Consider the following 25,713-nt stretch of genomic DNA (forward strand, 5'->3'; position numbering starts at 1 on the left):
AAAGTACAGCATAAATCAGATCCATTAACCAAAAGTACTGTTAGAGGTCAACACATCTTATTTTGCTGTCAGCCTAAAACTTTCTCACACTTCAATGTTATAATCACCTACTTGAGCGGACAGTGAGACCATACATGCTGCTAAATACCACACTGAAATGTTAGTACTAATTTTTTCTAACGACACTAATTTTCAATGGCTCACATTCACTTACTATTAATGAGAAAAGATTAAAGCCAAACAGCAGTGTGCCGTATTCCAGAAGTTTCATAACGGGTCTTCTATGTTTCTGTCTTGTTGAGCTTTAAATATTGTATGAAGTGATTCTACTAGTTTCAACAAGTTGTGTCTATTTAAACGTCAGTGGCTTTGCTCCAGTAAAGCTATGTACCTTCATATACAACCAAAATTTCGAGATACTCTATTTCTTGTTAATCTCTTTCAGAAAATCACTCAACATACAGATTAATCAGTGTATATTAATAGCTCACATTGTTTATGCCCTCATAATTCCACACTCAAATACTTAAAAATATTTCAAAAAATCTCTAGAAACAGTTCATTTTGGTAGTTAATGAATTGCCATGTATGAAGGTAGTACAAGCCCTGTGTAGGACTTGCTGACATTATGAGCATAAGGGACACCAGTGCTTAGAATCTCGATAGACTGTGATCCCTTAATCTCTGTCTGATTATTCATATTAGCTGTCCTTAACTTCTTACTGTGTGGTGTATTTGATGTATGTTGTATGTATAGACAGAGACCGCACAAATGCCAGTAACACGAGCGATGACAACGCAGGATGTAGTCGAAACACTGGTGAAACACGATCTATCGGAGAAAACTGCTGCTTTACAAAGAGAGGTATACAGTTTATTGGAGGGTAGACAGGGTGAAGTAGCTGGAGCGGAAGAGAAAGCTTCATTTGGTGCACCTATTCCTTCTGTGGATCCCATTGTGTCTAGTTTCTTGGCTCCTCCATTGGGTAAACCAACTGAGGATTTGGCAGCCTTTATTGAGAATCTGGAAGCTGCTGCTGTTCTGGGTAACTGGTCAGACGAAGCACGTTGGCACATGACCAGTTTGCAATTCTACATCTACATCTACATCTACATTTATACTCCGCAAGCCACCCAACGGTGCGTGGCGGAGGGCACTTTACGTGCCACTGTCATTACCTCCCTTTCCTCTTCCAGTCGCGTATGGTTCGCGGGAAGAACGACTGTCTGAAAGCCTCCGTGCGCGCTCTAATCTCTCTAATTTTACATTCGTGATCTGTTCGGAAGGTATAAGTAGGGGGAAGCAATATATTCGATACCTCATCCAGAAACGCACCCTCTCGAAACCTGGCGAGCAAGCTACACCGCGATGCAGAGCGCCTCTCTTGCAGAGTCTGCCACTTGAGTTTGTTAAACATCTCCGTCACGCTATCACGGTTACCAAATAACCCTGTGACGAAACGCGCCGCTCTTCTTTGGATCTTCTCTATCTCCTCCGTCAACCCGATCTGGTACGGATCCCACACTGATGAGCAATACTCAAGTGTAGGTCGAACGAGTGTTTTGTAAGCCACCTCCTTTGTTGATGGACTACATTTTCTAAGGACTCTCCCAATGAATCTCAACCTGGTACCCGCTTTACCCGCCTTACCAACAATTAATTTTATATGATCATTCCACTGCAAATCGTTCCGCACGCATACTCACAGATATTTTACAGAAGTAACTGCTACCAGTGTTTGTTCCACTATCATATAATCATACAATAAAGGATCTTTCTTTCTATGTATTCGTAATACATTACATTTGTCTATGTTAAGGGTCAGTTGCCACTACCTGCACCAAGTGCCTATCCGCTGCAGATCTTCCTGCATTTCGCTACAATTTTCTAATGCTGCAACTTCTCTGTATACTACAGCATCGTCCGCGAAAAGCCGCATGAAACTTCCGACACTATCTACTAGGCCATTTATATATATTGTGAAAAGCAATGGTCCCATAACACTCCCCTGTGGCACGCCAGAGGTTACTTTAACGTCTGTAGACGTCTCTCCATTGATAACAACATGCTGTGTTCTGTTTGCTAAAAACTCTTCAATCCAGCCACACAACTGGTCTGATATTCCGTAGGCTCTTACTTTGTTTATCAGGCGACAGTGCGGAACTGTATCGAGCGCCTTCCGGAAGTCAAGGAAAATAGCATCTACCTGGGAGCCTGTATCTAATATTTTCTGGGTCTCGTGAACAAATAAAGCGAGCTGGGTCTCACACGATCGCTGTTTCCGGAATCCATGTTGATTCCTACATAGTAGATTCTGGGTTTCCAAAAACGACATGATACTCGAGCAAAAAACATGTTCTAAAATTCTACAAAAGATCGACGTCAGAGATATAGGTCTATAGTTTTGCGCATCTGCTCGACGACCCTTCTTGAAGACTGGGACTACCTGTGCTCTTTTCCAATCATTTTGACCTTCCGTTCCCCAAGAGACTTGCGGTATACGGCTGTTGGAAGGGGGGCAAGTTCTTTGGCGTACTCTGTGTAGAATCGAATTGGTATCCCGTCAGGTCCAGTGGACTTTCCTCTGTTGAGTGATTTCAATTGTTTTTCTATTCCTTGGACACTTATTTCGATGTCAGCCACATTTTCGTTTGTGCGAGGATTTAGAGAAGGAACTGCAGTGCGGTCTTCCTCTGTGAAACAGCTTTGGAAAAAGGTGTTTAGTATTTCAGCTTCACGCGTGTCATCCTCTGTTTCAATGCCATCATCATCCCGGAGTGTCTGGATATGCTGTTTCGAGCCACTTACTGATTTAACGTAAGACCAGAACTTCCTAGGATTTTCTGTCAAGTCGGTACATAGAATTTTACTTTCGAATTCACTGAACGCTTCTCGCATAGCCCTCCTTACGCTAACTTTGACATCGTTTAGCTTCTGTTTGTCTGAGAGGTTTTGGCTGCGTTTAAACTTGCAGTGAAGCTCTCTTTGCTTTCGCAGTAGTTTCCTAACTTTGTTGTTGTACCACGGTGGGTTTTTCCCGTCCCTCACAGTTTTACTCGGCACGTACCTGTCTAAAACGCATTTTACGATTGCCTTGAACTATTTCCATAAACACTCAACATTGTCAGTGTCGGAACAGAAATTTTCGTTTTGATCTGTTAGGTATTCTGAAATCTGCCTTCTATTACTCTTGCTAAACAGATAAACCTTCCTCCCTTTTTTTATATTCCTATTAACTTCCATATTCAGGGATGCTGCAACGGCCTTATGATCACTGATTCCCTGTTCTGCATATAGAGAGTCGATAAGTTCGGGTCTGTTTGTTATCAGTAGGTCCAAGATGTTATCTCCACGAGTCGGTTCTCTGTTTAATTGCTCGAGGTAATTTTCGGATAGTGCACTCAGTATAATGTCACTCGATGCTCTGTCCCTACCACCCGTCCTAAACATCTGAGTGTCCCAGTATATATCTGGTAAATTGAAATCTCCACCTAAGACTACAACATGCTGAGAAAATTTGTGTGAAATGTATTCCAAATTTTCTCTCAGTTGTTCTGCCACTAATGCTGCTGAGTCGGGAGGTCAGTAAAAGGAGCCAATTATTAACCTAGCTCGGTTGTCGAGTGTAACCTCCACCCATAATAATTCACAGGAACTATCCACTTCTACTTCACTACAGGATAAACTACTACTAACAGCGACGAACACTCCACCACCGGTTGCATGCAATCTATCCTTTCTAAACACCGTCTGTACATTTGTAAAAATTTCGGCAGAATTTATCTCTGGCTTCAGCCAGCTTTCTGTACCTATAACGATTTCAGCTTCGGTGCTTTCTATCAGCGCTTGAAGTTCCGGTACTTTACCAACGCAGCTTCGACAGTTTACAATTACAATACCGATTGCTGCTTGGTCCCCGCATGTCCTGACTTTGCCCCGCACCCGTTGAGGCTGTTGCCCTTTCTGTACTTGCCCAAGGCCATCTAACCTAAAAAACCGCCCAGCCCACGCCACACAACCCCTGCTACCCGTGTAGCCGCTTGTTGCGTGTAGTAAAGTCATGCATCAAGTGTCATGAGGTGTTGAAAAAGGTGCACACATTTGAACAACTTAAGAAGAGACTCTGCTAGCAGGGTAGTTTTAGGTTCTTCAGGGATCAACTGCATGGGATTTTTCAGAAACGACACGAGTTAATGAAATCATTCTGAGGTAGCTTTAGGAAAATCAGTCCACAAACAGTTGAGTAAACATACAATGAGGAGGCAGATAAAATTACTCTGCAACAGGCAGAACACAGGGTATTAGATGTGTTTTTGAGAGAACTTCCACTCCATCGTAAAGAATAGATAATCTAAAGAATCTGGATGCTGCCATTTATGTTGCTAAACAGCTAGACAAAGTAGACATACCAACTCAGATGCAGGATATACAAAGTATGCTTTTTACAGAAGTGCAATGCTATAGATGTGGACAAGTGGGCCGCATTCAGAAACAGAGCCAAGAACCTAAATGCTATGAATGCAGATGGTAAGGCATCGGGCCCAAGATAGTCAAAACTAAGGCAAACTGGGCGGCATTATGGTAAGCGGACATCAAATGCCAATAGGAATTCCTAAACCATTGGATGGTATTCCCAGTAAGTGTATCGCTGCAAAGGCATATACAGAGGCAAAATGGTACTTGTTGTGCATGGTAAGAGAATGGAACATAGGCTCTAGTGTTAGTAGAGATTGAATTCTCCAGGTTACCGATTATGTGGAACATGGGCTAATGATGTGACATATTTAGGATCAGCACTGTTAAATTTCCATTTGAGAAAAAGGTATTTTCGAGAATTATGGAAGTATTGCACACTATCAGTGAGCTATTGAGGGATTCAAGGGCTGGATTTTCTGTATATACACTATGCAAAAATAGATCTTCGCTGCACACTATCAACGTGGTGGAACTTTGTTCCCACTGGGAATGACTATCAGGAATGACACATTTATGCAAAGTTTGCCAGTCATGAAAATGGAGCTGAGGAAACTGCAAACACGACCATTAAATCTCAGGTAACATGGTTGGTACTGAGAGGAACAGAGAAGCTACTCTGGGTGGGTGTGGTTGCAGACCTACTGGAAGATGTGTTACGTGCGCTATAGAGCTGTTGGAACACATTAACGATTTGTACATGGACGTGTGGCACGCTTACAGGAAGCAAATGGAGATTAGATGGTTGCAGTGAGTGGCTCTGATGAAGCAGAGCATCGATAGTATTTGTCAAGAGCCAATTTGGACTTCACAGATGACGATTTAAAAGGATTGAGCGGAGACGATCACATACAAGACATTGATGCATCTACATTATGCAAAAATGTACTGCAATTAGAAGGAAAAGATAAGATAGCAAAGGAAACCCTGTTAATACAATTTATAGATTTGTTGAATCCTAGTGGACCATTACCAGCGACCCCTTGATGCATCATATAATTCTGGTAGAGGATAACTCTATGGCCTACAAGAAGCCATACAGAATATCTCAGCTCTTGCAACTGATAATAGAGGAATTTATCAATCAACGATTGAAGAATGCCGTTATTGAGCAGAGTTAGTAGGGAACATCTGCCGTCGTTGTGCCTAGAAATCTTGAACTTCTATCATTTTTAGGGCTATGTAGTTACTATAGAAAATTTATCATGTATGTTTGCTTAAATCCCTACACCATTAACTCATTTGTTAATAAATTTGTGAAATTCCAGTGGACAACCAACTGCCGAACTACATCTAAGAACTCTAACGAGGCACTGACAACTGGCCCAGTACTAATATTTCCAGATTATTAAAACAAAGCCATTATACCCTGTGATGCAAATAAAAAGGCAGTTAGATGGGTTCTGAGTCAGGATATAAATGGCAGGCACTGGCTCTAATCTAAGTCAGGATATAAATGGCAAGTAACACCCAGTAGCATATGCATGAAGGCAGTTCCATCAAACTAAATGAAGACAGTCGTATAAAGCCCGACAGAATCACTCAGCCATAGAGAAAGAGAAGTTAAGTGTCATATATGATATTACGTATTTCCATTGTTACTTGGACAGTAGAAAATTCGTAGTTATAATGGACCATGCAGTGTTAGACTGGTTATAGAACTGAAGGATACCTCGAGCAGATAACTCATTGGGTATTAAGGGTGAGTGAATTTGATTATTAGGCAACATACAAACCTGGTAGGAAACTTGGCAATGCTGATGACTTGATCAGAAAGACTGATCATACGATCGATTAGTAGCCTTGTAGACTGGCAAGAGGTGGAGACCACTGACCCAGAATTCCAGTTATTTAGAACGCAGCCATCCTTCATATTGCTTGACAGGCTGTTGTGTACGATGTCGAAGTTCAGACCCTACTCTGTGATACATGCATGTTTGAAGGAGAAAGCACTGAAGGAAGCACGTGATCATGTGTTAGCAGGTCGTGGAGTGCACGGGACAAATGATTGTCGAATAGCTCGGCAATACTGATGAAGGAAGAGGAGACAGGGCGTTGACCAGTATGTGAACAATTGAATACCATCTGCAGTATGTATGTGCATTATGTACCAAATTCAGTCAACACTGCATGTTGCTGCAAGGATTACCAGAGGGTATCCAAGCCATATAAAATGGTGAGAATGGACGTCTTGGGTCAATATCCACAATGGAACACGATAAACAGTATGGTACTTCCAAATCAGGAAACAGCTCCTGAAGTCAAGTTAAATGTTTGACTGTATGAGTGGGAATGGCAAGTTTTTCAGCGCAAACCGGTTACAGCTTCCAAAAACAGTTCCTTTTATTTTGTCAAAGTTAAAATGATGTATTTTTAAAAAGGTACATCTATTACATACGATAAAAACGTGTAACATCACCACCTGGATGGTTTGTCTAACCAACATAGTGCTTTAGATGTTACTGGGTTCAACTTGAATACCATGCACCTCTTAACTCAAATCTGCAATCGCAATAATAGCGTTAGAATTCGTAGACCGCTGCTTATATGTGAACAGTACAACAGCCATATATTAAAATACATATTAAGACAGAAAAATGATGATGCACTATGAAGAACTTATCTGAGGAGCAGAAATCGATAGATGTAATGTACATCTACAGATAAATAAATGGTTACAATTGAAAAAAAAGAAATGGATGATTTATTCAAGAGAAAGAGCTTTATAAATTGGAAAAGCCAATAATACGTTGGTGCACCTCTAGCCCTATTAAAACAGTTATTGGTATTGAGCAATAGAGTTGTTGGATGTCCTCCTGATGCCAAAATCTCTCCAACTGGCGCGTTAGATCGCCAAAATCACGAACTGGTTGGAGGGTACTGCCCATAATGTTCCAAATGTTCTCAACTGGGGAGAGATCTGGCGACCTTGCTGGCCAAGGTAGGGTTTGGAAAGCATGAAGACAAATAGCAGAAACTCCAGCCATGTGTGGCGGGTATTATCTTCCTGTAAGCCAAGGATGGCTTGCCATGAAGGGTAACAAAATAAAGCAGGGAATATCGTCGACGTACCACTGCACTGTAAAGGTGCCGTGGATGACAACCAAAAAGGTCCTGCTATGAAAAGAAATGGCATTCAAGGCCATCTCTAATAGTTTCGGTTCATATGACGGGCGACAGTAAGACTGGTGTCCCACTATCATCCTAGGCGTGTTCAGACATGTCTTCGCTGATTATCGGGATTGGAAATGCGGCACATCACTCAAGACAATTCAACTCCATTCAATGAGATTAGGGGCCGTAAATGTGTCTGGAGGCGCCTCAGACAGTGGTGGAATACCAACCTGATTGAGGCACACCATAAAGGCCTGACAATCACGGATGATGGTCTGTCGTACCTATCCTTTTCACAGCAAGACTTCCTTGTTTGCTATCAGCTGTACCCTTACGGCACAGCTGTACGTTGACGATATTCTATGCCCCACTTTGTTGCCCTTCACGTCAAGCCATCCTGGGCTTACATTTCACCAAGATAATGCCCACCCGCACACAGTGAGAGCTTCTACTGCTTGTCTCCGTGCTTGTCAACCCTATCTTGGCCAGAAAGGTCTCCGGATCTCTCCTCAATCGAGAAAACATGGAGCATTATCGGACGATCTTGACGATCTTAACACGCCTATTGGATAGAATTTGGCACGATGTCCCTCAAGAGGACATCCAGCAACTTTATCAATCAATCAATCACTGCATAAGGGCCAGAGGTAGACGAACATGTTAGTGACTTGCTCGGTGAATCTCTTTCTCTTGAATAAATTAGCCATTTTTATTAAAATTATAATCAGTTGTTTGTCTGTACATACACTCCTGGAAATTGAAATAAGAACACCGTGAATTCATTGTCCCAGGAAGGGGAAACTTTATTGACACATTCCTGGGGTCAGATACATCACATGATCACACTGACAGAACCACAGGCACATAGACACAGGCAACAGAGCATGCACAATGTCGGCACTAGTACAGTGTATATCCACCTTTCGCAGCAATGCAGGCTGCTATTCTCCCATGGAGACGATCGTAGAGATGCTGGATGTAGTCCTGTGGAACGGCTTGCCATGCCATTTCCACCTGGCGCCTCAGTTGGACCAGCGTTCGTGCTGGACGTGCAGACCGCGTGAGACGACGCTTCATCCAGTCCCAAACATGCTCAATGGGGGACAGATCCGGAGATCTTGCTGGCCAGGGTAGTTGACTTACACCTTCTAGAGCACGTTGGGTGGCACGGGATACATGCGGACGTGCATTGTCCTGTTGGAACAGCAAGTTCCCTTGCCGGTCTAGGAATGGTAGAACGATGGGTTCGATGACGGTTTGGATGTACCGTGCACTATTCAGTGTCCCCTCGACGATCACCAGTGGTGTACGGCCAGTGTAGGAGATCGCTCCCCACACCATGAGGCCGGGTGTTGGCCCTGTGTGCCTCGGTCGTATGCAGTCCTGATTGTGGCGCTCACCTGCACGGCGCCAAACACGCATACGACCATCATTGGCACCAAGGCAGAAGCGACTCTCATCGCTGAAGACGACACGTCTCCATTCGTCCCTCCATTCACGCCTGTCGCGACACCACTGGAGGCGGGCTGCACGATGTTGGGGCGTGAGCGGAAGACGGCCTAACGGTGTGCGGGCCCGTAGCCCAGCTTCATGGAGACGGTTGCGAATGGTCCTCGCCGATACCCCAGGAGCAACAGTGTCCCTAATTTGCTGGGAAGTGGCGGTGCGGTCCCCTACGGCACTGCGTAGGATCCTACGGTCTTGGCGTGCATCCGTGCGTCGCTGCGGTCCGGTCCCAGGTCGACGGGCACGTGCACCTTCCGCCGACCACTGGCGACAACATCGATGTACTGTGGAGACCTCACGCCCCACGTGTTGAGCAATTCGGCGGTACGTCCACCCGGCCTCCCGCATGCCCACTATACGCCCTCGCTCAAAGTCCGTCAACTGCACATACGGTTCACGTCCACGCTGTCGCGGCATGCTACCAGTGTTAAAGACTGCGATGGAGCTCCGTATGCCACGGCAAACTGGCTGACACTGACGGCGGCGGTGCACAAATGCTGCTCAGCTAGCGCCATTCGACGGCCAACACCGCGGTTCCTGGTGTGTCCGCTGTGCCGTGCGTGTGATCATTGCTTGTACAGCCCTCTCGCAGTGTCCGGAGCAAGTATGGTGGGTCTGACACACCGGTGTCAATGTGTTCTTTTTTCCATTTCCAGGAGTATATATATCACATCTACGTATTCATTCGTGGTGCCTCGTTGTCTTTTTTTTGTCTTAGAGGGTATAATGAAGTTCCTTGCCCCTGAAGCAAATTACGTTAGTATACATGTAGTGACATTTGAATACATGCATATTAACAATTATCGGATACCAAACGAAGATTTATAACTCAGTTCATAAAATATTTTGTGTATTAATACGAAGCTAACAATTTTCCCTAAAGAGAACAGCGAGGAATAGACCCTGCTTCTTTTAATTCTACAAAGATTCAATAGATTTTACTGCTTACGCGGTTCAAGAGAAGTACTTTAAATATGATATTGTACGAAACACGAAATGAGCAATCTGTAGAAATTGAAGGTAGGAACGTTACAAATCATGACACATCTCTTCTCGCTAACTGGAACCTCAGTACTGTCCATATTCACTATGGTAACGTGAAAGACACCGATTAGTAACCGTAATGACAGGAAGGAAGGGTTGAAGACTAAGATTTAATATCTAGTTCACGACGAGTTCATAAGAGGTACGCACATAATCTGATTGCGGAAGGGTGAGTAAGGAAATGAGCCTTGTCGTTTCTTGAGTGAACGATTCCGGCATTCGCTTAAGCGATTTTGAGAAATCACAAGAGATTTAAGTCTCAGTTGCCGGACGTGGCTTCAAACTGTCCTCCTCTGGAAAGCGAGCCCTGTGTTTAACTGCTGTGCCACTTCGCTCGGTAATGAAATGAAAGTAATTAGTTTTAGGAAGCCGCAACATATACCATAACCCTCATTAAGGAGCTGTGCAGTGCTCTAACGTTGATGTTATTCAGCTGCTTCTGAAGCCTTGGAGTACCGTCAAAAGAGAAGCCTTCGTCGGCCATGGCAAAAGAAATCACTTTGACTCGTCGTCAAGCTCGCATGGTGAAACAACGTAATTAGGAATCTCGGAAATTTCACTGTAATACTGTTTCAGAAGAAGGCCGTATTTAGTACGGATCCGGGTAAAATGAGCGAGTTAATTAATTAATGGCCTGGTTTTGTGTAAGAGAAAATGTAAACCTACTTTGACGTTTTATGGCATTCCTCAAACATAGGATGTGTGGAAAGGAAACACAGAAATGAACTGAAAATAAATAAATAAATTTCGAAATAAAAATAGGTAAGGTATCAATGAAGAACACAGGAAGTGTATAACGTTTTAATCTTACCAACGAAAACTGTTGATAATAACTTACGGATTTTTGTGTATTTTACTTGTTGTCCAGCGAATGAAAACAGCGTATACTATACATTTAACCAAAAGAAAAAGAAGGGCAGAAAGAAAATACTTGTTGTCATTGGACTGCATGACGCCATATTACACTGCTCAGCTCATGAGGAGCTGTGACGTTGTATCACTTACTTACACATTCCAGTGATCACCGGGAAATGCGTCATGCCGCTAAAGGTTCTTCCAGTTTCATTTTCGGAGAGAGCGTAGGAAAACTGAAAAACCTATACTCTCGGGGACTGCCTGTCTGAAATTAAATGCTCGTAATTTTAATATTAGTACTTCATCAATTGTTATTAGCAGTGACAGTGCAACTTCAACAGGATACAAGTTTCTGAAATGTAAGAATTTATTTTGTGTGAGATTCATAACATCCACTTTACAATTTTATGTGTCATAACTCCAGCACATCCAATATGAGTCTATAACACGTCACTTTACAGGCGTATTTAACACTCAAAAGGCAGTATCTTTTGATAGTTATCTCTGCCCATTCCTAAGACACATGCGACTTAATAGGCGGACAGACGGACAGACAAGAAAATGATCCTGTAAGGGTTTCGTTTCTACGACTAAGGTACGGAACCCCAAAAAGTTTCTACGACTGAGGTATGGAACCTTAAAAAATATTGCATGGGACAAAGAGCGTTTTCTTTTTGCTCAGTCATAGTTCTCCAAGAAACATTTAAAGAGAACGTAATAAATATTTCTGCGTGGTTAGTTTGATATTTAATGGCCAAAAAAGGTACACCAGAATAATATTGCATTGCCTACTGTGGCTGCTGCGTGTTTTGTGCAACCATTTGTTTGAAAAATTTATAGAAACCCAAAGTGTATGTTTGTGTGTGTGTGTGTGTGTGTGTGTGTGTGTGTGTGTGTTCGGAGCTAAGTTGCCAGCGCCCTTACATTCGTTAAAACAAACGAATGTGGATAAAACCTCGAAAGTTTTTACACACTCACGCATTCGAATCGACCACACCATCACTCTGTCTCGCATGGGCTAAAACAACGGATAAAGAGTAACAGTAGCTATAAAAGAAATTAGATCACAAGTAAAACGACAGAGAAACTAAAAGAAAGGCGCCCGGCGGACTACTTCCAAAAAATATGGGTGTGCCAGTCACTCTGCTAAAACATTAAAACCTTCTTCCTAAAATACTGGGAAAAATGATGGACAATTCACAAAACTTTAAAATTCTGACCACATTCGTTTGCACGTTACTTAAAATGGAGGGCTGATCCATCGATAAATCGGCAGCGTTCCGCTGGTAGGAAAATAAAGCACGGTCCAATAAAATGTGGCGTACAGTGAGTGACCTGTACGTCTCAAACATCACACATTGGAGCGTCCTCTCACCGAAGCAAGAAGCCGTGTGTTATAGGGTTGTGGCCTATGCGAAAATCAGGAGGACCTCGTCCCGTCGACTTGGCTGGAAGGAAGTACGCTTCGGCCGTGTTGTGGTCTTTACGAGACGGAGCTTACTGTGTGTCAATTCCAGCTACTCATTCGTCAACAGACGCAACGCTCTGGAACTCAACAGCGAGCTCACAGCGAGGTCACGCAGTAGAATGGCACACTGAAACAACTGAAGATCACGACACGTCTCATTGGCTGCTAGATCCGCCCATCTGCTCCAGTGCCCGCACATAGTTCTGTCTTGAAGACAGTCAAGTCTTAAGGCAGTCGGACCTTGAGGACGCGATCCGGGAGAACAACAGAACAATCAACAGAGGCTCCCTGTTTAGACCCATCTGAAAAGACAGCTACAGATTAGTCGTGCTCCCATAAAATTGCAGAGAATATCGTATTAAAAACAGAAACAGGAGTACAATCTCTCCTGAGCTGTACCAAACCAGAAATTACTCTGGACCCGTGTAGTAACCAGGGTGGCAAACGGTTAAAATCCTGGATTTGGGATAGTACTTGCTCCACACCGAGTGACTCCAGTACATGCTGCTCGCGGATCCCAAACAGCATTGTGGCTCATGGGTGGTTTGGGGAAAGGTGTTTCAGAGGAGGACGAGCAACAGTATGGCATACAGGTGAAGTCGGAAATGTGAGGAACAACTTTCCTGAAGTACCTTGAGAAGCTGCCACCGGATGGTGAATGGTGGATCGTCGGCTTCGGCACAAAGAATGGGTATGAGACTGGTCCTATAAGTACCTGTGGCCAGCCAAGGCCCCCATGATGGACAATGTCAGTGATCTTCAAATAAGAAGGCCTCGTCGATCCATATACCATGCACCCACAGTTCATACATGAACGCACGAAAGCCCTATAAAACTGGAACAGACGACCGCTATCCACTCCCCAACATACGTGGCTAAGTCACTTTATGATTTTCAGTGGCTTGACGGTTCAGGCTCTCTCTCTCTGGTGTAGCAACCTCACTGATTCTCTAAAATGTAGGGTGGTATCCCTCATATGCACGTCAGGTAAATTAAAAATATGACCTGTATTTGCAGCCCACTCCTCCATCCTCCGCAATGTTAGTTGAAACTGACAGCTTGCTGTTGCAAAATTAGAGGAGGGACAGAAAACAGTAAAATCGTCCACAGACACGGAGTACTGGACAGGACTCCTTACAGTAGGTGTGATACTATTTACGGCTGTGGCAAAGGGGGTAACACATAAGCAACTGAGATTGGGGGGGGGGGGGGGGCACGAAAGCCGCATTGATGCAATTGCGCGAGAATACTGTCATCTTATGCCTTACTGATATCGAAGAATTTGTCAATGCATTGATATTTATGTACGAAAACGTGCTGAATAGCCTCCTCTAGCAGGTTCAGGTTGTCGACAGTAGATCGAAATCTCCGAAATCCACAGCGATACCGGCTAAGGGATAGCCTGGTCTCTTGACAGCCAGAATAGACAATAGCTAACCAATCGCTCCCGGGTCTTTCCTATACAGCTCGTTAGGGCGGTACCTCGATAGCTACTGGCATATATATGGCCATTTTCTGGTTTGAGGACAAGTACCAAAACTGCTCCCTGCAATGACTTGGGGAATTGTCCTGACTGCTACGTGTAGTTCATATATTCGAGGAAGATTTCCATTGACACTGCTGGCAAATGTCAAAGCATGAAGTACTGGATTTCATCATAACTGGGTGCAGTGCCGTGTGTCTATGATAGTGCCGATTCTGGCTCAGAAGAAGGGCAGTTGTAAGACTCAGAATCATAGGATCTTACATCCAATCTGCCCCTCTCGACAGTCTCACAGTAGTGACAAAACGCTGGATGTTGGCTGGCACTGGCAATAGTCTCTGCAAAATGCTCTGCCAGCGTCCAAGTGATGTATCTGGCGTTGTTTGGAGACATCACTGTTTCAGCACTTTTGCTGTTGGTAAACGAAATGACTGTCTTTACTAGAAATCCTCCAGATGGCTTTCCATACTTTTGCAGTGGCGACTTCTGCCACTGAATGTATCAGGATCACCAAATTTAATGGGAAGAGGAAGAAAGCACTGTATTAAGACTCGTCCAAACTTTCCAAGTGATTTATTGTTTCTAATTACAGTGCCCCCATTCCTCTTGGTCTGCTTCACCGGGCCCCGCAATGCTGAGGAAGCACCCCAGTGGCCCACGCAATGCAATGCTGTGTCAAGCCGGCCTTGGCCAGCTGCAGAGTTCCAATAGCATAAGGACGCACTGGCTGCCAACTCAGCTGCCCCCATCCTCGTTGCCTCAGTGCCGCTCTGCGGAGCCACCGAGCGCCCACTGACAACTGCAACATGGCCTGCGCTGTGTTCCCTGGCAGGCATGTTTAGGACGTGGCGAGAACAAGAGCCTGCAATCCAGACTCCAAATCTGCGGCCCTCACCTCAGGATGCCTCCGGCGTGTGTTGGAAGCCAGGACGACTGCCCACAGTAGCGAGCCGTGGAGAGGCCCACTGCGTTGGCCTCAGAGGGTCGAACCAGCGACCTGCCTTGGACTGGAATGCTCGCACCCCATCTGCTGCTGCATGTAGCTGGTGGTGTGACACGCCCCGCTGTCCACGCAAACTGCCACTCTTGAATAAATCTCGTTAGAAACCCGCACCTGTTTATACACAGCTGTGCGCCTCTGTTTTGCCTTGTGCGCCGCTTCACGTCATGTACTTATAACACGCTAGGTTGGCTCAGTGGGCCCCTTCTGCCTGTGATTTGCGACATGCAAACCCGCTACATATACTCTTTCAGCAATTTGACGGCCCTGTGGCCTCTATTCTACTTCGCAACTGTTGGTATGCGCAACTCACTGCAATCCGGCCTGCATCTGGCTGTAACTTGTGCTCAGAATATTGCACAAAACTAACTTTTCCTATCCTAAATGGTGGTGCCGCTACACTTTCTTAGAACAAGTGGAACGTTTGATAGAGTCCAGAAATGCTTGCCATGACCTTTTCTTGTCCTCATTAACTACATGTCGAGCCTTAGCTCCAGCGACTCGAAGGGCTATGAGGTTGTCTGGTGTCTGGCAGCATTTAAATCGTCTAAGAGCCACAAATCTGGCCCAGATTACTGAACAGCACTCATCTGTCCACAAAGGTACAGGTCGCCTCCTAAAACGATCTGAGGACTTTGAGATCGATAAGTCAGTAGCATGATGGATCAGTCATGTGATGTGGCCCACCCATTCCTGGACGCTGTTGCGGTGTTCGCACACAGCCAGCTGGTTGAATAGCATCCAGCTAGCCTTACTGACCATCCATTTCGGTGACTTCTCTTCAGTAAATGTTCCATCCAACAGTTGAATGCGGAGTGGAAAATGGTCACTAGAAAGAAGGTGGTCAATGACCTCTCATTGAAAAATATCTAGGAGGGCTGGAGAGTAGAAAGAGAGGTTGACGGCTAAAAATGCTCTAGCAGCAGTACAGGAATGAGTGTGTGTACCCATGTTGATGATGCAGAGCACATGAGACGTCATGAGGCTCTCCTAAATCCAACCCCAGGGGCAACTAGAGGTCGAGCCCCACAAGACATGATGGTCACAAACGTCTCCCATTAGGAAAAATGGTCGTGGGAGTCGTACTACAAGATCTACGAGAGCCTCGGAGTCTATTGCATCTTGCAGAGGGAGAGACAAGGAGCAAACAGTGATCCTTCGACAAAGATGAGTTGCAACGGCAACTGCTTGCATGTCAGTAGCCAGGAGGGAGAGCAGAGGAGTGATGCTCATTACTGACAAACACAGCAACACCTCCCTTGACTCTGTCCCCAGTCAGGTCATCCTTTCGGAGAAGCTTATAGGTCTGTAGTGCTGGGGTGTCTGTGGCTTTAAAATGTGTTTCTTGTATGCATAGGCACAGAGGCTATTCCCGTGGTAGCTGTTTCACTTCCTCCTTATGTGTTCTGAACCTGATAATGTTCCACTGTAATATGGGAGGTATCCATGATGGGGGTAGAACCTTCACCATGTCTCTCAACCTGTGAGGGGAGTCCTTAATGTCTGGGTGTTAAGTCTTGGGGCGAGATGATTGCCCCTGTCCGACGTCAAGGTCCATGGAGAGAGATGTCAAGTAGGATGATGTCGAGATAGTTGGACTTTTTTTAAAAAATCTTATGGGACTTAACTGTTAGGTCATCAGTCCCTAAGCTTACACACTAGTTAACCTAAATTATCCTAATGACAAACACACACACCCATGGCCGAGGGAGGACTCAAACCTCCGCCGGGACCAGCCGCGCAGTCTATGACTGCAGCGCCCCAGACCGCTCGGCTAATCCCGCGCGGCGTTGTTGGACTGTTTACTTTCCAATTCAGTCGGTGGTGAAAACATGGCATTTTATATATTGCGCTGGGTGGGCTTCAGAGGCATAACCACGGCAATGGTAGAGACAGACTTTTGCGATGTTATGGGAGGAAGTGTAGGCTGTGAAGTAACTCCAGCAGCACATGCACACTGACAAACGCGGGCACTAGTGTTAACACTAGCTACCTCGGTTTTCTTTTTGTCTGTTTAACAAATGATGCAAAGGAGGCAGCGAACGTCGGGGGCTGCATGGTTTTAAAAATCTTCTTGGCCTCACCATACCGGGTCTGTGATGCGGTTTTAATCTCCAGTGTCTTCCGTTCTTTCAGGAAGACACAGCAGTCCCTACTCGAGACGGGGTTCACTCACTTAGGAGAAAATGAACATTCGACTCATTTCGTGGGAAGCCTTCACACATTTTCCACAAGTGGCTTCTCCCTTACATCCAAGATTGGTTGGCCCAAAGTAAATTAAGCGATGAAAACCCACCTTAACATATATTGGAACTTTGTGCTATTAGAAATGAGGATGAACGAGTCGGGTTTAATAAGATCGCCTTCTACCCTTTTCATAATATTCTGCACATGTACAAGAACTTCTTGGGCCCATTCAAATTTCAGGTCTTCTTTGAGGACGTTCAGTAGGTCTCCGCATGTTGCAACACCGTTACTGCAGTTAAATGTGATGTGGAGCTCAGTCTCAATGGCATTTTCCCCAAGGGTTTTGGCCTTCTGTAGGTTCGTCACTCATTGGGAACTAGATGTTTCCACCAACAGTGTCCAATTTCGAAACCGCTTAACTGGCTCTAAAGCGCCTGCAGTTCTCTCTAAACCCTTCTGCATGTAAAAAGGTGATCCTTTTTCGAAACTTCCCGCTTCCGTTTTAACCAATAAAAACACACTCTGACAATCAACATACATTCTGTTACTAAACACAGAGGGCTGGCTGCACGAGTCCTGGGTGTTGGTACCTACCAGAGGCCTACCCTTTCCTCTGAGAGGTGGTAGAGAAAATTTCGAAGGATCCATCTCGGTCCCACCAGCAGTTAGGGAAATAAAAGTCCACCTAGACAGAGCCCTGCGTGCCTAGGTAAGCCGTATACAACTGAAGTCTGGCAGGTTCCCCTGAGGTCGCCCGCTAACGACTGCTCCACCTCAACAGCGTGCGTCTCATTAGCGCCCAGCACACCTCCAGACAAAGGATTTTTTTATATAGTTTTTACCATCGTTGCGATCCGGGTGGTTAAGCCAAGGGTCCCGTTCCCTGTGACACACAATGATCCACTGCCACGCAAAACAGTCGTCGCTGAAGCGTACGCAGACCGTACGGTGACAGGGGCTGGGGGCGCTTGCCAGTCCCCAGTTCAGTGACCCCATGGTCGCCAAGCACGCACTCAGCTAACGAATGTCGACCTGCGGAGGACTATAAACCCAAGATATTTTTGGAAAGCTCTGTTATTCAATAGTGACTAAACATGTTTTTTAAACATATGTTAAATTTTTCAATATGAGAAATTTTAGAAATGTTTCCGGAAAAATAATCTCCAGATGTCTTTTCCATGTTAAGGAAACCTCTGTAAAGATAGAAAATGGTACACTTAATAAGGTACATAGGGTTATTAGAAACAAATTGAACGTTATAGGGCAGGAAACGGAGTAAGAGTGGGCCCGAGTATGACAAGAAGCAAGTGTCGTTGATGCAAAATTATCCACTGCATTGACGAACAGGAAAGTATATCAAACTTTCTGATTGTTCAATGTTACCAAAATAACAAAATTATTCAGGGTAAATTTATGAAAACTCTGCTTGAAATACGTGTATAGCGGAATGAACCGACACTGACAAATATCGGAAGTTCTAAAGAAGGATTCCTGGAACTACGACCACAGTTATTAAATTTGTCATATTAAAATAGCAACGAATTCATTAACCAAAGACAGGAAAGCAGTCAATACAAAATGGACGTAGAGGAAAATGAGAGATTAAGAACGTGAGAGACTTAATGTATAGTATTGAACAATTGGATTTGCAAACATAGATGTTTCAAGAGAAATAACAATTATGTTAGGAAATTATAGTACAGACTAATTCGAATAATACAGTCCCTATAACAAATGTCCATTTTCATTGGCTACAGAGATGCAACACGTTAGAGACAGAAGTTTTCATTATGCATCTTGGTACATTACCTGCTATGGGTTTATTTATCGATTGTCGGTTTTGTGTTGAATTTGTTAATTTGGGCGTGAGCTTACGTAGCTGACTTTTTCAACATTAATGGTGATTTTTTAGCTTATTTTATTGTATCGCTTAATCGTACAGCTTATGTTTACGTATAGTCAGTAAGCCGATATAGTATTTGTGTACAGAATAGGTTTTAATTGTGGCACACGCATTACCGCACGCTATAATCGGCCAGTAACGCGTTTTGCGTAATAGAATTGCTGGACTAGGTGGTCTTAAAAAATGGTTTCAGCATTCAATACCCATTACATGGAAGAAGCAGTACAACACGGAAGGCAGCAAACGAGAATACCGCAGAACTGGACAGTAATGAAATTCGACATGTTAAAAGTGAACCAGTTTCAGGTTTAATGATTTAATTCATTCACTTTTTACTTCTCCCACGTTAAATCTGTTTTTCTGTGCAGTTAATTTCTACAGTACCTTATTTTAGCGTCTTCGTGCTATTCAAGAAAAGAAAAAACCATAACATTGTCAAAGACGAATGACAATACGTGATTCAGCATTTTCCTGTATGAAACATATGTATGTCTTTTCTAATTGGCAGTTCTCTGAAGAAGAATAAAAGAGGTGCCTGGTAGTGAGGAGTAGCATTATGGTTTTCTAGGAAAGGTTACCTTCATTTGGCAGTGTTTCTCAATCAAAAAGAGGTATGGAATTTTACGTAAAAGATAAAATACCTGCCTAAGATGACTGTAATTAATAATCTCACTTAAGATCTCCAAATTAAGCACTCTCTTTCGCCACACCAATTGGCTTTTGGTTTAGTGCCACCTAATTAGACACGTTAATTTTCCGTGAATGATAAGTAATTAATCTCTTTTTACATTGAGACGACAAATGTTTCAGATAGGGATATGCACACGTATGCGGATGATGATAGCATCGCGTACACAATGTATAAAAGGGCAGTACATTGACGGAGCTGTCATTTGTATTCAGGTGATTCGTATAAAAAGGTTTCCGACGTCATTATGGCCCCATGAGATGAACGTTGAACGCGGAATGGTCGTTGGCGCTAGACGCTTGGGAATCCCATTTCGGTAGTCGTTAGAGAAGTCAATATTCCGAGATCCCCAGTGTCAAGACTGTGCTGTATACGTAAGTGAAAAAAATACGAGCTTACGGAATATCGGACCAGGTTTGTGATTGGATTCAGGATTTCCTAGAAGAAAGAACACAACATGTCATTCTTAACGGTTCAAAATCTGCAGATGTAGAGGTAATTTCGGGAGTACCGCAAGGAAGCGTGATAGGACCTTTATTGTTTACAATATACATAAATGACTTAGTTGACAACATCGGTAGCTCCGTGAGGCTATTTGCAGATGACACGGTTGTCTACAAGAAAGTAGCAACATCAGAAGACTCGTACGTACTCCAGGAAGACCTGCAGAGGATTAATGCATGGTGCGACAGCTGGCAGCTTTCCCTAAACGTAGATAAATGTAATATAATGCGCATACATAGGGGCAGAAATCCATTCCAGTACGATTATGCCATAGGTGGTAAATCATTGGAAGCGGTAACGACCGTAAAATACTTAGGAGTTACTATCCGGAGCGATCTGAAGTGGAATGATCACATAAAACAAATAGTGGGAAAAGCAGGCGCCAGGTTGAGATTCATAGGAAGAATTCTAAGAAAATGTGACTCATCGACGAAAGAAGTAGCTTACAAAACGCTTGTTCGTCCGATTCTTGAGTATTGCTCATCAGTATGGGACCCTTACCAGGTTGGATTAATAGAAGAGATAGACATGATCCAGCGAAAAGCAGCGCGATTCGTCATGGGGACATTTAGTCAGCGCGAGAGCGTTACGGAGATGCTGAACAAGCTCCAGTGGCGGACACTTCAAGAAAGGCGTTACGCAATACGGAGAGGTTTATTATCGAAATTACGAGAGAGCACATTCCGGGAAGAGATGGGCAACATATTACTACCGCCCACATATATCTCGCGTAATGATCACAACGAAAAGATCCGAGAAATTAGAGCAAATACGGAGACTTACAAGCAGTCGTTCTTCCCACGCACAATTCGTGAATGGAACAGGGAAGGGGGGATCAGATAGTGGTACAATAAGTACCCTCCGCCACACACCGTAAGGTGGCTCGCGGAGTATAGATGTAGATGTAGATGTAACGACCGAGAGCAGCTGCGTTGGCGTAGAGTTGTCATGCTAACAGACAAGTAAGAATGCTTGAAGTAACCAATGTCGAACGTACGACGAACATATCCGTTTGGACAGTGCTTGTTTGTTTTGTTTTAGGGCGCTAACACAACTAGGATCATACACAGCGACATTTGGCGTTAATGGTCAATGGCAGCAGGTACCTTTGCCAGCAGCACGACGTCGCCTGAAGTGCTTTCCCTGGACTCGTCACCATATCGGTTGGATCTAAGACCGTGGCCTTGTCAGACGAGTCCCGATTTCAGTTGGTAAGCGCTGATGGTGGGGTTCGAGTATAGCGCAGACCTCACGAAGCCATGGACCCAAGTTGTAAACAAGGCACTGCGCAAGCTTCTGATTGTTCCATAATAGTGTGAGTTGCATTTACCTAGAATTGACTGGGTCCTCTGCTCCAACTGAACCGGTCATTGGCTGTAAATGGCAATGTTCGGCTACTTGGAGACCATTTGTAGCAATTCGTGGACTTCATGTTCCAAACAACGGCATAAATTTCTATGGATGCGGCATTTCACCGGGCCACAATTGTTCGCGACTGGTTTGAAGAACATTCTGGACAACTCGAGCGAATGATTTGGCCACCCAAATCTCCCGCCATCGGACATAATCGAGAGATCATTTCGTGCACAAAATCCAGCACCGACAATACTTTCGCAGTTGTGGACGACTATAAAGGCACCATAGCTCAGGATTTCTGCAGGGGACCTCCAACGTCGAGATGCTGCACTACGCCGGGTAAAAGGCGGTCCGACACGTTGTTAGGAGGTTTCCCATGACCTTTGTCGTCTTAGTGTATGTCTGTCGCATGTGCAATGGTCGTACCGGATCAGAGAAGAAATTAAGCCCTATTATGAACCTAATTCATCGAACAATATGCACTGGGAACTCGAGATTCTACCGACCGTACGACGACATTATTTATGTTTCATTATTTCCTTATTATTATTATGAAATTCATAACACGTGCTTTGCAGATCCTCATAGCTGTCTCGTCTAGGTCAGGGGGGAGGGAGGGGCATTATCATTATAGAGGCGATTTCATGGGCATACATCAAATTTATTTATTACGCAGATTATCTTACTTTCGAATACAATTGACAGAAATAGCCAGTTGTTGGAATTCGCTCTATCCGTTCAGAATTTAATCTGATGTAACATCTCCGTGGTGGATGTCTCTCGATAAGGATTAAAGTAAAATGATTAGACGGGAGAAGGATAGTGTATGAGGGAGCTTGATAAATGTGGGACAAAAATTATAACAGTGATTTCAAAGAACTTGGAATAACAAGAATGGAAACTACACAGATAAGAGAACTCGCTACGGGACGGCGAACAAGAACAAAGTGGCCTGCTATCCACATTTTTACGTAGCTTTAGAGAAATTTCTTCACACGATTCTCGAATCGTCGGAGAGCAACATTGTTACTACTGTCACGAACATAGATATTAGCCCTTCGCTACGTAGTCTGAACATCACGCACAAAGCAACAAGGTTCTGTTTCCAGAAAAATTACTCACTAGAAAATATTAATATAACACCCGAATTAAGGAACGGTGGGGGGAGGGGGGGCTGGATATCACTACAGACAAAACTGATCGCCGGCCGGGGTGGTCGAGCGGTTCTAGGCGCTACAGGCTGGAACCGCGCGACCGCTGCGGTCGCAGGTTAGAATCCTGCCTCGGGAATAGATGTGTGTGCTGTCCTTAGGTTAGTTAGGTTTAAGTAGTTCTAAGTTCTAGGGGACTGATGACCTCAGAAGTTGAGTCCTATAGTGCTCAGAGCAATTTGAACCATTTAGAACCAAAACTGATCAAAATAAGCGCGAAAGCTATTAATTGGTTCGGGTACGTCGTGGGTTCACATGTACGAAAACTGAATAATGGATAAAGCATAAACGCAAAGATCAAATTGGGTCAAAACTACATGAATTTTACACGTAATAAGAAGGAAATAAGCACAAATAATTTACAGGGGAACAGAAAAGTGCTGATGTTATCAACTTTACTGATTTCCCAAATCAAACGCATAACGACTTAATCCAATGTCGTGTTTTCCGACCAAGGGCTGGAACATGGTGCCACGACACGAAGTCAAACTCAGACCCTTGTTCGGAGCGGAGGCCGAAATTTTTAGCAGAGGAAGATGGCGCCCGTTCCAGTGGCCAATGAGAATGGGCAGAACGAAATTCTAAACGTTGACACTGCGCCTGGGGATAAAAAGTAAAGGGACTTCTTTGGTCTCCTCAATGCGTTCTAAACAGTCACCCATTCTATCAAACTAAATGGTCCAGGTGGGAAAGGAAACCATAATGGCTACATGGTGAGACTCTGAATTTAAGGAAAGATACGACTGTCGTTCAATTAACAATGCAACACATTGTTTTCTAGGCCAATTTCAGTTTAAAAAATGGTTCAAATGGCTCTGAGCACTATGGGACTCAACTGCTGTGGTCATAAGTCCCCTAGAACTTAGAACTACTTAAACCTAACTAACCTAAGGACATCACACACATCCATGCCCGAGGCAGGATTCGAACCTGCGACCGTAGCGGTCGTGCGGTTCCAGACTGTAGCGCCTTTAACCGCTCGGCCACTCCGGCCGGCTTCAGTTTAAAAAATGCGGAATTTGTTGTGGGACAACGTGGAATACTCCCGGTTCAGCTCGTACAGTTTCATGAACTTTCTATAGGTTACGACGCTGTATGCAGCCTTGAAAAAGGCGTTTGTAACTGAGTTGGTTCCAACCAGAGAGCTGTCATTTAGGTCTTTTTGGTGGAAAACCAAAGCATCGCAGATATTTGTAGGTGTTTTCAGAATGTGTACGGAGATATAGCAGTGAAAAAAAGCACGGTGAGTCGTTGGGAGAGGTGTCTGTCATCACCGCAACAAGGTCTCGCAGACCTGTCCGAGCTCCCGCGTGCCGGCTGGCTTCACAAAGCTATGACTCTTGCAGTGCGCGGACGTTCTCATTCGAGATGATAGACAGACCACAATCAAACACCTTACTGCACCACTGGACGTCTATGTTGATAGTGCTGGCACACTCATCCACCAGTTGAGGTGCCCAAAGGTGTGTTCCCGTTGGGTTCCTCGTCTTCTAACACAAGAACACAAAGAGCAACGAAGGGCCATTTGCGCAGAATTGCTTGCGCGTTACGAGGGTGATCGTGTCAATTTTTTGAAGAACATCGTAACCAGCAAGACCCTGGGTCCAACGTGGACCAGTTGAGTGGTACCAAGCGGGCATATAGGCCCTCGTAGTGAAGTGGCTCAAGGCGGTCACATTGAACGGAGATTATGTTGAAAAATTTTTGTAGCCAGAAGTGGAGAAAATAATACGGTACATTGAATCCAGAATAAAAGCAACCTGCTTTTGGGGAAAAAAGTGTAGCGTTAATTATTCAACGGCTCTCGTAATACAAAATACCTTGCTTTCGTCCTCCCTCAAGCATGAGTATGATTTTGATGCAGCAAATTGAGAGCCACAAGACCACATCATCGCAGTATTAAAGATGGTATAAATTACAAAAGGACTGTGAAAGAAGCGCAAATCTTTGAATGGCTGCTGTTTGTATTAGAATATAGCGATATAAGAATATTGCTAGTGTAAATTGTTATAAAGCATTGTGGGCTAAATAATCTTAAGTGGGGTTGTAGTTCAGCATTTATGGGATGCAAATTGTTTCTGAAATGTGTGCATAGTTGTTTATAAAAGAAGGGATAATTTAAGGGACCCCACTTTAATCTTTGCTACTGGAAGAAAGTTAATTTGAATGTGGTTCTTGTTAATGAAATCTGGAACATTTCCACTGTAAAGTGAACATGAAATATCTTATTACAGTGTTAATTGATTGCATTTGTGATGTGTAAGTGTTAGTCAAAGTAGAACTCTCGTCCAGTGCCACTTAATTTTGCGAGGTCTTTGAGAACATTTTGTGCTGAATTAATTAATGGTTGAGGTAGTAATTATAGTTAACAGGAGTAAAGTCTCTTGTTGTGTACGTAGTTACGCGTAGTCAGCGCGTACACAACTTTCCCACTAGAGTGCGCCCCGCTAAGCACAACAGCGCAGGCGCAGTGCTCGTCTGTCTCCGCACTACGAGATGGCGCTGTCTTAGAGACGGACCAAATTCTGCTTCCGCCGATCCGCATATTGATATGTCACGCAGCCAATGAGATTGCTGCTAATGTAGAACCTTTTCTCCTCGCTGATCACACTCGCGCAGTGGTACCTGAATGCGAGAGGTATTATAACGAGTGTACAGACCTCCGATTAGTCAGTCTGCATTAGTCTGTATTAGTCTATAGTGAAGTTTCAGTCTGCACCTAATAAGATTATCATATTCCTGTACACAGCCATAAAGATAAATGTATAGACACTTAGTCAAGTATCAGAGATATGTGAGAATAAGATTAACATACCAAGACCAAAGCAACTTCAGATTGTCAATTGTAAACAGCATCCAGAATCAAGTTACGTAATGTCTATGCTTTTTATTATTTTAATAAATGTGTGTGAAAATTAAT

This window comes from Schistocerca cancellata, chromosome 2 (assembly GCF_023864275.1).
Source record: "Schistocerca cancellata isolate TAMUIC-IGC-003103 chromosome 2, iqSchCanc2.1, whole genome shotgun sequence".
NCBI lineage: Eukaryota > Metazoa > Arthropoda > Insecta > Orthoptera > Acrididae > Schistocerca > Schistocerca cancellata.